The following is a 14,548-nucleotide window of genomic DNA, read 5'->3' as shown; positions in this document are numbered from 1 at the left end:
AAGTCCAAGCAATAAAAGTATATTTTGAAAACGAATTAAACAAACAAATTCAAATGGCAAAGAACGAGCTCTACCAGGAGATAGAGATCTTAAAAAAAATCAAACAATAATCCTAGAATTGCAGGAAAATATAAACCAAATTAAAAACTCAAACGAGAATATTACAAACAGACTTGATCAAGTAGAAGTCAGAACATCAGATAATGAAGACAAGGTTTATCAACTTGAAAAGAATATAGTCAACACAGAAAAGATGCTTACATCCCATGAGCAATCTATTCAAGAGATATGGGATGTCATAAAAAAAAAAACAAATTTGAGGGTCATCGGGATGGAAGAAGGCACAGAGACTCAAACCAAAGGAATGGACAGCATATTAAATGAAATAATTCTAGAAAACTTCCCAGAGATGAAAGATGAAATGGATTGCCAAATCCTGGAAGCCTACAGGACCCCAAACATTCAAAACCGTAATAGACCAACTCCAAGACATATAATTATGAAGATAGCCAACGTACAGAACAAGGAGAGAATATTAAAAGCTACGAGAGAAAAGAGGCAGATTACATTCAGGGGTAAACCAATTAGGTTAACGACTGATTTCTTATCACAGACTTTGAAAGCGAGAAGATCCTGGAACAATGTATTTCAAACACTGAAAAATAATGGATTCCAACCAAGAATACTGTATCCAGCAAAATTAAGCTTCAGATTTGACAACGAAATTAAAATCTTTCACGATAAACAAAAGCTAAAAGAATTCGCAGCAAGAAAACCAGCACTGCAAAGCATTTTGAGCAAAATACTACAAGAAGAGGAATTGAAAAATAGTGCCCAAAACTAACAGCAGGAGGTGTCTCAATAAAGGGGGAGGAAAATAAACAAAAAGTAAAACCAGCCAAACTAAAATAAATAAATAAAGAAGTATGACTGGAAGTACAAATCATATCTCAATTGTAACCTTAAATGTTAATGGCCTAAACTCACCAATCAAGAGACACAGGCTAGTAACCTGGATCAAAAAAACAAATCCAACAATATGCTGCCTTCAGGAGACTCATATGATAGGAAAAGACATACACAGGCTGAAGGTAAAAGGTTGAGAAAAATCATACCACTCACATGGCCCTCGGAAGCAAGCAGGAGTGGCCATACTCATATCGAATAAAATCAACTTTAAACCTAAGTTAATGAAGAAGGATAAAGAAGGACAGTATATCCTGTTAAAAGGAACCATCCACCAACAAGACATAACAATTATCAATTTGTATGCACCAAACAATGGAGCTGCAACGTTCATAAAACAAACTCTCCTCAAGTTCAAGAGTCAAATAGACCACAACACAATAATTATGGGTGACATCAACACACCGCTCTCTCCATTAGACAGATCCTATAGACAAAAACTGAATAAAGAAACTATAGTACTCAACAGCACAATCAATAACCTAGACTTAACTGACATATATAGAATATATCAACCATCATCAAGTGGATACACGTTCTTCTCAGCAGCACATGGATCCTACTCAAAGATAGACCATATATTATGCCATAAGGCAACGCTTATTAAGTATAAAGGCATGGGGATAATAGCATGCACCATATCTGATCACAATGGAATTAAATTGGAAATCAATGATAAAAGAAGGAAGGGAAAATCCTACATCACATGGAAAATGAACAATATGCTACTGAATGATCAATGGGTTACAGAAGACATAAAGGAGGAGATGAAAAAATTCTTAGAGACAAATGATAATACAGACACAACATACCGGAATCTATGGGACACAATGAAAGCAGTTTTAAGAGGAAAATTCATTTATTGGAGTCTTTCCTCAAAAAAAGAAATAACCAACAAATAAATGAACTCACACTACACCTCAAAAACCTAGAAAAGGAAGAGCAAAACAACAGCAAATGTAGTAGAAGACAAGAAATAATTAAAATTAGAGCAGAAATCAACGAAATTGAAACAAAAAAAAAACATTGAAAAATTTGATAAAAATAAAGTTGGTTCTTTGAAAAAATAAATAAGATAGACAGGCCCTTAGCCATACTAACAAAGAGAAGAAGAGAGAGAACTCAAATTACCAACATATGGGATGAAAAAGGCAATATCACAACAGACACTACAGAAATACAGAAGATAATTAGAAAGTATTTTGAAACCCTATATTCCAATAAAATAGAAGATAGTGAAGATATCGATAAATTTCTTAAGGCATATGATCTGCCCAGATTGAGACAGGAAGACACACACAATTTAAACAGACCAATAACAAAGGAAGAAATAGAAGAAGCCATCAAAAGACTACCAACCAAGAAAAGCCCTGGACCGGATGGGTATACAGCGGAGTTCTACAAAACCTTCAAAGAAGAATTAATACCAATACTTTTCAAGCTATTTCAAGAAATAGAAAAAGAAGGAGCTCTTCCAAATTCATTCTATGAGGCCAACATCACTCTGATCCCAAAACCAGACAAAGACACTTCAAAGAAAGAAAACTACAGACCAATATCTCTAATGAACTTGGATGCAAAAACTCTCAATAAAATTCTGGCGAATCGAATACAAAAACATATCAAAAAACTTGTGCACCATGATCAAGTAGGATTCATCCCTGGGATGCAAGGCTGGTTCAATATACGGAAATCAAGAAATGCTATTCACCACATCAACAGACTTAAAGACAAGAACCATATGATCATCTTGATAGATGCAGAAAAAGCATTTGACAAAGTACAGCATCCCTTTATGTTCAAAACACTAGAAAAACTAGGGATAACAAGAACTTACCTCAACATTTTAAAAGCTATATATGCTGAACCTCAGGCTAGCATCATCCTAAATGGAGAAAAACTGAAGGCATTCCTTCTAAAATCTGGAACAAGACAGGGATGCCCTCTATCACCACTTCTATTCAATTTAGTTCTCGAAGTACTAGCCAGAGCAATTAGACAGACAAAAGAAATTAAAGGCATAAAAATAGGAAAAGAAGAAATTAAATTATCGCTATTTGCGGATGACATGATAATATACTTAACAGACCCAAAAGGGTCTACAAAGAAGCTGCTAGAGTTAATAAATGAATTCAGCAAAGTAGCAGGTTATAAAATCAACACACATAAATCAAAGGCATTCCTGTATATCAGCAACAAAACCTCTGTAATGGAAATAAGGAAAACCACTCCATTCACAATATCCTCAAAGAAAATAAGATACTTGGGAATCAACCTAACAAAAGAGGTGAAAGATCTATACAATGAAAACTACAGAACCCTAAAGAGAGAGATAGAAGATCTCAGAAGATGGAAAAATGTACCCTGTTCATGGATAGGCAGAACTAACATCATCAAAATGGCGATATTACCCAAAGTTCTCTACAGGTTTAATGCAATGCCAAGCAAAATCCCAACGACATTTCTTGTTGAAATAGATAAAGCAATCATGAAATTCATATGGAAAGACAAAAGACCCAGAATAGCAAAAGCAATTCTAAGCAGGAAGAGTGAATCTGGAGGTATAGCGATACCAGAGTTCAAACTGTACTACAAAGCAATAGTAACAAAAACAGCATGATACTGGTACCAAAACAGGCAGGTGGACCAATGGTATAGAATAGAGGACACAGTGACCAATCCACAAAACTACAACTATCTTATATTTGATAAAGGAGCTAAAAACATGCAATGGAGGAAGGATAGCATCTTCAACAAATGGTGCTGGGAAAATTGGAAATCCATATGCAATAAAATGAAATTGAATCCCTTTCTCTCGCCATCCGCAAAAGTTAACTCAAAATGGATCAAGGAGCTAGATATCAAATCAGAGACGGTGCGTCTGATAAAAGAAAAAGTTGGCTCCGATCTACATATTGTGGGGTCAGGCTCCAAATTCCTTAATAGGATGCCCATAGCCCAAGAGTTAATAACAAGAATAAACAAATAGGACTTACTTAAACTAAAAAGTTTTTTCTCAGCAAGAGAAACAATAAAAGAGGTAAATAGAGAGCCTACATCATGGGAACAAATTTTTACCCCTCACACCTCAGATAGAGCTCTAATATCCAGAATGTACAAAGAACTCAAAAAATTAAACAATAAGATAACAAACAACCCAATCAACAAATGGGCCAAGGACCTGAACAGACACTTCTCAGAGGAGGACATACAATCAATCAACAAGTACATGAAAAAATGCTCACCATCTCTAGCAATCATAGAAATGCAATTCAAAACCACCCTAAAATACCATCTCACTCCAGTAAGATTGGCAGCCATTATGAAGTCAAACAACAATAAGTGTTGGCGGGGATGTGGGGAAAAGGGTACACTTGTACACTACTGGTGGGACTGCAAAATGGTGAGGCCAATTTGGAAAGCAGTATGGAGATTCCTGGGAAAGCTGGGAATGGATCCACCATTCGACCCAGCTATCGCCCTTCTCGGACTATTCCCTGACGACCTTAAAAGAGCGCACTATAGGGATACGGCTGCATCAATGATTATAGGGGCACAATTCACAATAGCTAGACTGTGGAACCAACCTACATGCCCTTCAATAGATGAATGGATAAAAAAAATGTGGCATCTATACACAATGGAGTATTATGCAGCACTAAGAAATGACAAAATCATAGAATTTTCAGGGAAATGGATGACATTAGAGCAGATTATGCTAAGTGAAGCTAGCCAAGCCCTAAAAAACAAATGCCAAATGTCTTCTTTGATATGAAGAGAGCAACTAAGAACAGAACAGGAAGGAAGAGCATGAGGAAAAGACTAATAGTAAACAAAGACGAATGGGGGGAGAGAAAGGGAGAAAGAAGGGAAAGCATATGGAAATGGTAGGAGACCTTCAATGATACACAAAATTATAAGAGGTTATGAGGGGCAAGGGGGAGGGGGGAAAAGGGGGAGAGAATTGAACAACAGCAGAGGATGTAGAGAGGGAAGATGGGAGGGGAGTGGAGGGGAGGGGGGATAGTAGGGGATAGGATAGGTAGCAGAATACAATAGTCACTAATATGCCATTATGTAATAATGTGAGTATGTAACAGTTGTGATTCTGCAATCTGTATTTGGGGTAAAAATGGGAGTTCAAAACCCAATTGAGTCTAATGTATGAAAGATGATATATCATGAGCTCTGTAATGTTTTGAACAATCAAAAAAAAAAAAGACAGAAAATCAGAACAAAGACACAACAGATTTAAACTATACTATAGATCTCCAGCAAACTGAATAGACATCTACAACATATTTCATCCAATGGCAATTAAATACATTTTCTTTTCAGTTGCTCATAGAACTTTCTCCAAAATTGAACATATCTTATTCCATAAAGCATATCTTTGCAAATACAAAATTTGACATAAATTCTTGCATCTTTTCAGATCACAAGTTAATGAAATTAGAAACAGAGATAAAACCTACAGAAACCAATATATGGAATTAGAACAATACACTTTTGAATGATAACTGGGGAGAATCAAACAAATTTTATAATCAAATGAGAATGAAAACAAAGTATACCAGAATCATTTGGATGAAGCACAGATTGTTCTAAGATGGAAGTTTATAGTGATTAAAAAAATCAGAGATATCTATGATATAAAATACATTTATAATGTATCTTGAGGTCTTAGAAAAACAATAACAAACTAATATCCAAACCAATAGAAGGAAAAAAAATAGATATTAGAGCTGAAATTAGTGAAACAGGCGATAAAAACACAATACAAGGATCAATGAAAGGAAGATTTGGAGTTTTGGAAAGATAAACTAAATTGATGAATCCTCATTCAAACTAACCAAAAGACAAGGGGAAGAGACCAAAATTAACAAAATTAGAAATGAAAATGGGTATATCACAACAGACATTACTGAAATCCAGAGGATGATTAGGTATTATTTTTCAAAACTTATATTCCAATAAATTTGAAAATGTGGGTAATTGATAAATTTCTAGACAATATTACCCACCAAAATTGAGCTAAAAGGAAATAGAAAACATAAGTAGACCAGCAATAGGCAGTGAGGTTGATAATAATACTTAGTATTAGTAATAGTAATACAAATCCTCCAAATAAATACAAGCCCAGGTTAAAGATAAATTCACATCACTTTTGAATTTTACCAAGTTTTAAAAATTACCATCAATTCTTCCCAATTTATTCCAAAGGTAAGATATACTTCCAAATCATTCTATGAAACCAGTATCATACGGATAGCAAAACTATATAAGGACATATTGAGTTAAAAAAATTATAAACCAATATCCTGGATGAACATAGAGAAAAAGCCCTTATTAGAACACTTGCAAACTAAATTCAACATACATCAAGAAGATCATAGAACATGATTACATTGGTTTCATTTCAAGGACAAAAGTGTGTTTAAACATACTAATCTACTGTAATTACAGTGTACCACATAAATAGAACCAAGGGTGATAATAATATAATTATCTTAGTAGATATAGAAAACTCTTTGGATGAATGTTAATACTCCTTCATAAAAACAATTTCAAAGAAACTAGGGAGAAAAGGCACTTATTCCAACATAATAAAGGCTGTATGTGACAGATTCAAAGTCAAATTCATACTGAATAGAGAAAATCTGAATACATTTCCTCTAAAAGCAGGAACAAGACAAAGATGTTTACTCTTACCATTCTTGATCCAACATTGTACTCAAAATTTTAGCCAGAGCACCTAGGCAAGAGAAAGAAATAAAAGGAATACATACAGGAAAAGAAGATGTCAAATTATGTCTATTTAAATATGATATGATCTGTATTTAGGAGACCAAAAAAGTTCCACATAAAGACTTCTGAATATCATTAACAAATGCAGCTAAGTAGTAGGATGTAAAATCAACATTCAAATGTCAATAGCTTTTCTATAGACTAATAAGGACCCGCTGAGAAAAATATCAGGAAGATAATTCCATTTACAATAGTTTCATTGATCCTGTGTATTGTGTTTTTATTTTCTGTTTCATTAATTTCAGTTCTAATATTTATTCTTTCCTTTTATTGGTTTGGAGATTGGTTTGTTGTTATTTTTCTAAGGATTAAGTCTAAACAAGGAGGTAAAAGATATCTATAAGTAAAATGCTCAATGTTGCAAGAAAGAAGACACTGGAAGATGAAAAGAGCTACCGTGTTAATAGATAGGGAGATAAGACACTGTTAAAATGGTGATATTACCAAAAAGATATATAAACTAGTTATGGTTTAGATATTAGGTGTCCCCCAAAAGCTCATGTGTGAGGCAATGCAAAATGTTTAGAAGTAAAATAATTGGGTTATGAGAGCATTAACCCAATCAGTGTGCTACTCCCCTGATAGGGATTAACTGAGTAGTGACTGTAGGCAGGTGGGGTGTGCTGGAGGAGGTAGGTCATTGGGTTGTGCCCTTGGGGTTTATATGTTGTCCATGAGGGGAACTCCCTACCTCCTCTGCTTCTTGGAGCCATGTCTGAACTGCTTTCTTCTGCTATGATGTTTTGCCTCACTTTGAGCCCCAAGAAACAGAGCTAGAGAAAGGAAGCCAGCTGTCTATGGTCTGAGACTTTTGAAACTGTGAGCACCAACATGAATTTTTTCCCTTTAACATTGTTTTTGTCACAGCAGCAAAAAATTCTAGCTAAACAACTCATCATAATCCCCATCAAAATACCAATGAAATTCTTCACAGAACAAGAAAAAAAATCCTAAATTTCATATGGAAGAACAAAAGACCAAGAATAGACTAAATGCAATCTTGAGTAAAAGAGCAAAGCTGGCAGTATCAAAACACTCTATTTAAAATTGTACTATAGAGCCATCCATACTCACAAAAACTGCATGGTTACTGCTATAAAAACAGATGCATAGGCCTAGGGACTAGGATAGAATTGACAGAGACAAACCAAAACATTTACTATCACTTGCTTACTGATAAAAGTGCCAAAAACATATACCAGAGATGAGACAGCTTCTTTAATAAATTATATTGGGGAAACTGGTATCCAGAAGTTTAAAAAAAATGAACTAGATTCTTATCTCATATCCTTTACAAAACTCAACTCAAAATGGGTCAAAGACATTGGTGTAAGGCCAGAAATTTTGCAATTGTTAGGAAAAAACATAGGGGAAACACATCAACATATAGGTACAGGTAACAATTTCTTAAATAGGTTTCCTGTGGCTTAGGAAAAATGACAAGAAGCAATTAACGGAATGGCAATCTATTAGAAAGCTTCTGCACAGTAAAGGAAACCACAGCATGAAGAGTCAAGAGAAAATCTTTTCCAATTATTCTTCTGAGAGAGAATTATTATCCCAAAGGAATAAAGAGCTAAAAAAATCTCACCCCCCCAAAGCCCCCCAAATAACCCATTCAATAAATGAGCAAAAGAACTAAACAGACACTACTCTAAGGTATAAATATGAAAAAAATGCTACTCATCTTTAGTCATCAGGGAATGCAAATTGAAATTACACTGAAATTTCCATCTCATTTCAATCATAATGGCAATCATCAAGACTACAAATAACAATAAGTGCTGGTGAGTATGTAGAGAAAAAGAAACTCTTATATACTGTTGGTGGGGATGTAAATTAGTACAACTATTTTGGGATCAGTATGATGTTTCCTTGAAAAACTAAAAATAGAATTAACGTATGGTCCGGTTCTACCAGGCTGATATTTACCTAAAAGAATTAAAGTCAGCATATTTTAGTGGTATGTGTATACCTATTTTTATTAAAGCACAATTCACAATAGCCAAATTGTGGATTCATCCTCGGTGTCCATTGACAAAGAAAAGGATAAAGGAAATATGGTATATATACACAATGGAATTTTATCCTGCTATAAAGAAAAATAAAGTCATATCCTTTGCTGGAAATGGATGAAGAACATCATATTAACCACAATAAGCCAAAATAACAAAGGCAAGTAGCTCATGTTTCCTCTCATATGTGGAAGCTAGAGAATGGGAAAAAAGTTTATTTAAAAGGGAGACTATTGATGTAGAAGAAGGGGAAAGGGACAGTGGTAGGTAAGGGTAAAAGAAAGCAATGAGGAATGAATTTGATTAAAGTATGTTATAAGTACATATGAATGTGCCACAATGAAACCCATAATTCTGCATAATTAGCATGCTTCAATAAACAAGAATCTGAAAAACTACATATTTGTTGAAACGTCTTTACATTATCATATTATTTGCTTTTAGACTTTATTTTTGTATTTGTGCTATTATTTATTTCTCCACCCAACATTTAACATGGATTCATTAAACATCTACTATTATGCAGAAATAGTAGAAGATACTGGGAATACAAGTTTTAATCCATTCTCTTAAACCACTCATGATAGAAGAAGACACAAACACATAAAATGTCTAATGAGAGCTACCCACCCATAGTTTTGGCATGGTGATAAAAAAAAGTTTCTTACAAGAACGAATTCATAGGTGGAATCATATTTAGATGACTAAGCATATTTAGCAGACTAAGTGAGGTCCCTGTCCATTATATTGTCATCTTACAAAGCTTCTAACTAAATGTGAGATGTATCTAGGTCTATAATATGTGTCTACTGAATACTTGAGCATAATTTTCTTGCTTAAACCACACGATTCCTTTATTCTGCACACAAATGATTAGACTAGAAAGGGATGGCTGCACCAAAATAAGTCATCTATCAACTAGGTTACAATCCAAATAGATAGTCTGCTGAACCATACTTTAACAAACAATCAGAATGTGTCCCTGGAGTATTTAATTAATTCATTCGCTTATTCATTTTTACTTTCAACAAGTAATAGTTTAGCATATGTGCTAATTGCTGGCATATGGAGATGAATACAACAGACGGATTCGAACTTTGCCTTTCAGGATCTTACAATCATATCAGCTGATTCAGATAAAGAAGCAGCAACACAGGAAACGCATTCTAGTAAATTCAAGGCTAAGAAGGAAGCAATCAGGAAATATATCAGACATTGAATTTCAGTAATCTTTCTTGGATCCAAAAGGAAGAAACTGTGCTATATTCTGAGGAAAAGTCATTCATCTTTGAAAAGCAATAGAGTTTTGGAGGGGGAATTAAGAAATAATTCTGAAGATAGAAGAAGTGCTAGAAGTGCTAGTTAATGATGGGCACTGAGTGGTGTTATTGAGTTTGAGAGAGTAATAGGGAGCAGTTAAGCATTTTCAGAAAGAGAGTCATAGAATCATATTTTTCTTTCTAAAGTAGTATTTGGGTTCCAGCTCAGAATATAAATTAAAAGCACATGAGTAAGAGCATAGCATAGCATCTGTCACTAATCTTGGGAAACAATGGTGGACTGGATTATATTATCATATTATTTATGATAATATTATTTATTATCATAAATAATATGATAATATAGTTATGAAGTAGGCTATTAAAAATACTAATTTCAATGATATTTAGGAGATAGAACAAATGGTAATTGATTAGATGTGGGTTAAGGATTATAACGAACGACTAATGATCATGAATAGCTTTTAAAATTGGGAAATTCAGTAGACATAATTAAAGAAGATGAAATAGAAATGGAAAAAGGTGTTCAGTTTGGGACCTACTGATTTGATGTGTTTAAAGATTGTTAAGTGAAGCTCTTTGATAGAAAGTTGTACATAAAGTTAAGGAGCTCTTTACAGAGATCAGGTCTCACAATTTATTTGTGTGTGCGTGTTTGTGTGTGTGTGTGTGAGTTAACAGGATATAGTTAGTTAAAGATGTGGCTCTGGATGATATCATGCCAGAATTTTTTTTTTAAGTTACACTGTAAGAATCAGAAATAGAACAAAGACCTGGAGATCACAAAAATATTAACAGAACAAGAAAAGGCTAATATGCGCAAAGGAGAAACAAAAAATTGGAGGTTAATTATTGTCCTGGAAGGAGAAGAAATGAGCAAATCAGAACACATGAACTGCTGCTAAGAGATCACATAAGAATTAGAGGGTCTGGTTCTTTTGGTGTTAAGGAACATTTCCTGGCAACTATTTCACATTCAGTGGCATGGATATGTTTGTGTTTGAAAACTAGATAAGGAATAAAACATGAGGCACTGAAGTATTTATTATTTTCCTGAGATGTTTTGCATTGAAAAATCTTTCAAAGCATTATAAAGGTGTAGTTATGTATAGAAAATACTCCTCTTCTTTATTGAGAAGTCTTAATTGAGTAGTTTTAACTAGACGTTAATGCTATAAGCAGGATATTTTGGAGAGAGAGAAACTGAAGATATACAGGAAGAGACTAATTTTAAATTGGAAAATGTATAGTTCTTACATGTAAGTATGGAAAACAAAGGAGGAATACTGTGGAGATTTTGTTTCTGTGGAGTGGAATATGAGGACAAATGCTGAAACCATGAAGGACAATGATCAGAACTTTAGTTTTTAGTTCTGAAAAAAAAAAAAACCAAGAAAAGTATGGACAGTAAATAGGAGGGGGTACTGATGTGTGCGCGTGTGTGTGTGTGTGTGTGTGTGTGTGAGAGAGAGAGAGAGAGAGAGAGAGAGAGAGAGAGAGAGAAAGAGAGAGAGAGAGAAACTACTGTTAAAGGTGGAAACAAAGAATCAGTGAATCAGTGCCTTTAATCTGTATGCTTTTGGGGTTTTCTGGTAGGAGCAGGTAGGAGCAGATACTTTGATTGACTGCAGTTTTTGTTGTTTCTGTTCTAGAGGAAAGGAAGGTTAAGGGGAAGGAAGCTGGTATTTTGGAAGGGTATTCGGAGAAAATGGGTGGTACAGTTCAAATTGTGTGGATAAGGAAGGAAAGGAAACAGGCAAGATAATGGTAGATTAAAGAAGGAATAATGTCTGGATAATCAGAAAGAACAGAAGTAGGGGCAACACTGTGCAAGAGTTATACTATCTTGAAAAGTGGGATTTTTGGATTCAATATTTCAGAGGCAAGGCAGTTCTGGATATTAGGTAGGTTTTCCTGGGGCAATATGAGGGATGACAAAAGTGAACTCAAGATTAAGTCAACAGAGGTAAAGAGATCAAAGATGGAAGAAGGAAGATGATGAGATGATTTTTTTCCTGTGCTTTGGAATCTTTCTGATTGTTGGTAGTGTTGTGTGAAGAGATGGTTTTGTTGGTCTGGAAACCTTCATTCAGGGAGAGACCAGACAATGTGGTGTAGCTGAAAGGAAAGAAATTGGTGTTTTAATGAAAAGGTGGATGAGTATCAGTGGGCATAGCACTGGAAAAGCAAAGAGATGCTGATCTTAATTCATAATCGTAAAACAAGTGGTCTATAGGAGTTTTCGTTCTGAGACTGAGGGAAAACTGAGTTCACTCACAGTGCAGTAGTGAAACATATACTTAGTGAAGACTGTGAAGCAAGAATGTTGATATCATGAAAACACTTGAAGAGGATTTAAAACAATTGAAATTAAATAGTTCTTTGGGAGATGAGGAAGAAAACAATGGTATGCCTATAATAATGACATAAAAGAGAGCATCTGAGCTGCTGGTCTCTTGATCCTGGTCAATGGTAAGAATATATGTGGGCAGCATGTCAGGTTAAGCTGGACAGAAGGTTGCCAGGAGAATCACTGCAGCTATTACTAAGGAGCATTAGGGACCCTCCAACTTAGGAGTTGCCCATGGCTTTGAGGATCGAATTATGAAGGGATTGCCATTTTTAGGTGGGATAACCAATTTCTGTAATTAGAATTCCTCACTAGAGTCCTGGTCCATGTGTGTTGAGCCCAGGAGGCAGAGCTGGTGTTTTAAAGCATATGCCAGAGTGGGATGATGGTGTGCTGCCAGGGGACAGAAGGAGAGTGTTCACAGATGAGACCTTCTGGTGAGAAAGGTTGCTGAACTCTGAGCTGAGAGTTGCTTAACTGGTTTCTTGTGATTCCAATGTTGTCTTTTCTACCCATAAAATGAAGAGCCTAGGTAAAACCCAAATTTTATTTTCTGTCTCAGCAATCCTAATTTTCCCCATGATGCTTTCATAAGGATTTGAGCCATGCAGAGTGGGTCAATTCATTCAACCCCATGTGCTGCTGAAAGGAACGTCTTGTAGCAGAACCCCTGGATAAAATTTAGATGATCAATATTCGAATAAGCCTGTTTAGTGCCATTCAAGGGAACTAGATGTGTCAGCGAAGATGATTGGAAGAAGAAGCGATTCCTTGCTTTTTGTGGGTTCTTGGGCAAGTCTTTTTTTTAGTTTGCCTTCACCCCAGTTACCATATTTTATTTAGGACTTTCTCGTGTGTGTGTGTGTGTGTGTGTGTGTGTGTTTCCAGCCTCATTAGAAGTCTAAACTTTGTTTGGACTCAAGAATCACAAAGCTATTGAGATAGCTTGAGAATCTGTTTTTGCAAAATAATTGGTATTCAAATAGTACCTCTCTAAAATACTAATCCCTTTGCTTATGTGTCTGCTGTATATTCTATCAGAGCTTTCTTCTTATACTTTTAAATGAATTTTGCTTAGCAAAAATCAACCTGGAACTACATATGATTAATTATGAATTTTTATTATCTTAATGTATCTATAAAGTTTAAATTCTGAAACATTTGCTCTTACTTTAGATGTTTTCACTACCTAGAAGTAGGTTATGTCTGCCATGTGACCTAAGTTATATTAGTTTATCATGTTAGAAAGTAGATTGAAAAATTTATCATTATTCATTCTAATTTGCCTTTGACAAAAATGTCAAATCATAACCAGAAGCCAGCTTTGGATTTGAGAAGGGATCAGAACAATGTCCATCTACCCCCATCCTCGTCTCTCATTTTTTTAGTGTCCAGAGCTGGATACTTACTATTATTCTTTTAACTGTTGAAACCACTGGACTAAAGTGATGATTCACCTTTTTTTGTCTCTTGTTTTTGCTATTCTCTCTCTTTTTAAACATCTAGATTTCAATAATCAAATATAATGATTATAGGAACTAAATAATATGTAAGAACATCACGTCATAAAAATTTACTCATGTAGGATTTAATTCTTCTCAATGATATTTATAAATGGAATATAATTAGTTATTATAATAATATTAGCTATTATAAATGTTAATAAGAAAAAAATTGTTCTATAAAATAACTTGGTATTTGGAAAGAACAATGAGTGCAGTTTTCTTAAGAATATGGTAATTATCTTCTAATATTTAGAACTTTGTTTTCAGTATAAGAAAAAGATATTTTGTGTTATATATAACCTTCCTTTTACTTAAAATTTAATTTCCTTCTCAATATTGAGTTTTGGTATAATCCACCATTAAACATTACATTTTGACTAAATGAAAGAAGATTGATGTTTTCTGCAGCAATTATTCAAGTAAAACAAGTTGTCATTTGACTGTAGTTGTAGTAAACCATGTGAAGATCTTGGTTCAAAGTCAATTTACAATGTGTATTTGTCTGATTGGTAATTACATAACTGGAATAGCCAAAAAACATACAAACAAACAAACAAAAAACCCCAAAAAAGACAAAAAAACAAACAAACAAAAAACAATGAACTATATATTGAGAAAAGATAT

This window comes from Spermophilus citellus (assembly GCF_964194105.1).
Source record: "Spermophilus citellus genome assembly, chromosome: 5".
Classification (NCBI taxonomy): Eukaryota; Metazoa; Chordata; class Mammalia; order Rodentia; family Sciuridae; genus Spermophilus; species Spermophilus citellus.
This window is presented reverse-complemented; position numbering follows the sequence as displayed.